General features: G+C 36.7%; 1 long non-coding RNA gene across 1 annotated transcript; it reads left to right on the top strand.

Annotated features, from left to right (window-relative positions):
• Positions 1-3: 3 nt before the first annotated feature.
• Positions 4-2,601, top strand: LOC118420354. The gene is made up of 5 exons (XR_004831732.1): positions 4-116; positions 308-384; positions 1,433-1,592; positions 1,962-1,993; positions 2,517-2,601. It is a non-coding gene; the product is annotated as an uncharacterized LOC118420354 (long non-coding RNA).
• Positions 2,602-2,603: the final 2 nt, after the last annotated feature.

The following is a 2,603-nucleotide window of genomic DNA, read 5'->3' as shown; positions in this document are numbered from 1 at the left end:
GAAATACTAGACGTACTGTATTCCACATACAGCTGCAGTTGATAACAAGAAGGACCAAAAAGACGTTCCTGAAAGAGTGGAGGACATCAACTGTATCGCTCTGACCAATACAGGAAGTAAGTCTGAGAAAATAGTTTTTGAATTGACATTGTACAATCGAATACTAAACATAGGATCCCCCTGTCAGACATAATTAGATATGATTAAATTTTACGTTTGTAATGATTTTTGTCCTTTTTTTTAAATCTTTGGTTCTGAATGTAGGGTAATTGAATATGTCAACATACTGTGATTCGTACTATTGTAGAAGGAGAAGATGCTCTTGATATCCCCGAACAATCTGATGACGGACTGACCAAAAAGCAAGGCTGTGAAGGCCATCAGGTACTTTAAAAATTTAATTACATATAGCAAGGAAACAGTAAAGAATTACTATTTATCAATTACTTTATTTGCAAATCAATGCCGATAGGCTAATAACATGGGTACAAACAGTACCAAGGCAACATGTACCCGTTCAATACACCTATCATATGTTTCTAGGCACATTACTGGGAGTTGACTTCTTTTTTTGAGACAGTAGGTAATAAAAATCAGGAGAAACGAGACTAATGCACATGGCAGAAGAAACGTGGATCCTGCGAAAAAAAAACCTCTGCAAAAGACCTGAGTCAGCTTACAGATGTGCCCTATGCGGCAGAGACTGTCATTCTCGTATAGGACTGTTTAGCCACAGTCGACGCTGTAGGGCTGATATCAATAAACAATTTACCATGGTCAATATTGATCGAAGAAAGCTTTATACTGGGTAATAAAAACACATTTTGATGATAATTGGGTTTTGTGATTTGAGTAGAAATGTTTGCTTCTTTGTTATGATTTGCATAATGAGTATTTTTTATGTAAGTTAGCTTGTTGGCTATTTACATACCTAAAATCATGACGATCCGTCAACACGTTCTCGAGTTATTCTCGTCCAAAGTTTGGAAGGAAATCGACGCTTGCAGTTCAAAAAAATCCGCTAGGGGGTCCAAACTCACAGCACTTACTCTCTATCCTTAGGGCTATCCTCCACTCAAATCGAACACATCGTGTTCTGAACACGAGATAAAAATAAGGAAGCTCCGTTGCAGTACCTTAGTAAGCCGCTAGGGGAGCCGTTATCGAACTTGACCTTCGTTTTCGTTACCCATACTCACCTACCAAATATTATTAGGATCTATTCTAGGCCTCTCGAATCATGCTGTTGACACACACACACACACACACACACACACACACACACACACACACACAGAAAAGCACAAGCTCAAAACATAAACTTTTGACGAAGGTAATAGCAGTTGATAACAGCAGCTGTTATGGATGTGTATTTAACATAATACTCGTGGATTACAAACTTGCTTTCCAAAACAACTCTGTTGCCTTATAGAAAGAAGAGCAGTGGGGGTCATCTGATCATGACAACTGCATCTGTCAAGCGCCAGACCGTCTCTGCTATCATGTTGACTGTCTTCCTGGTTCTGAGATTGTCCGTGACTCCGATGGTATCTGGAGCTGTGATGTTACTTCCTACAAACGAGACATTACAGGTACAATCATTGCATGATTTTATCTGGCAAATGCATTTGAACTTATTCAGTAGGTAGTGTTTATGCTTTTTAGAGCTTATCAAAGACGAGGCATGAACATGAAACTCCATGACCTTAATGGAATTTTATGTTTAGAAACAGTGGTAATTACACAAGGTCAATCGTGTGGAGGTAGTTTCATTTCACATTCAATTTAAAAGTTGCAATTTGGAAGAATCGAAACTGTTGCTTTGTGAATTTAGCGATATTGGACGACATTAAACGTTTCTATATTCTTTTCTATATTATTCTTATGTAGATACTTTGAATACTTAATAACCATAAGTGAACAACAGATAAAATAATTATTTCCAATCTGTTGTGTTTCAGGATCAGCGGTTGCGATGCATGAGAGAATAAAGGTGATCGATTACCTACAGTTATTTTAGATATTCAATCAAAGACTTGCATTCTTGTTCGTTGGTCCATGTATTAAACCAAGAGTAAAATAATGATAACAAGGGCTTGTTACGCCAATCAATACGAAAATGCAACGTTTACTGCTAACGTAAAGCATAAAGATTACTATTTATGGAGCATTCAAGTCTGTAAGAAATATTAGGCTCGGTGTATCATCAGTGACCTTTGAATCTTATAAAACATAATAATAATAATAATAATAATAAAGTTAATTGATTTCAATGCCTTTAATGATGTCACAATCAAAGTCTTGATTACAAACACTTGAAAGATATTGGTTTCGCCGCTTCTGAGAGTAACGTTCTTATTAGCAACCAAGAAGATGTATGTATATGAATATGTAAATTATGTATTTGTATGTTATCTTTAAATAATACTGATAATGCCAAAATAAAATCAATGAATGTTACATTTCTGTGTTATTGTTGCCACAAGCACTTTAAGCCTCTAATTGTTTTGTTCCAGCGGTTTACGGGACTCGAAATATTCGGCCTCGCTACAGGCATTTTCGGCGTTGTGGCAAGCATAATCGGATTCACTGTCGACCGCATT

The sequence above is a fragment of the Branchiostoma floridae genome, chromosome 7, assembly GCF_000003815.2.
Source record: "Branchiostoma floridae strain S238N-H82 chromosome 7, Bfl_VNyyK, whole genome shotgun sequence".
In the NCBI taxonomy this organism is placed as follows: domain Eukaryota; kingdom Metazoa; phylum Chordata; class Leptocardii; order Amphioxiformes; family Branchiostomatidae; genus Branchiostoma; species Branchiostoma floridae.
This window is presented reverse-complemented; position numbering and strand designations above follow the sequence as displayed.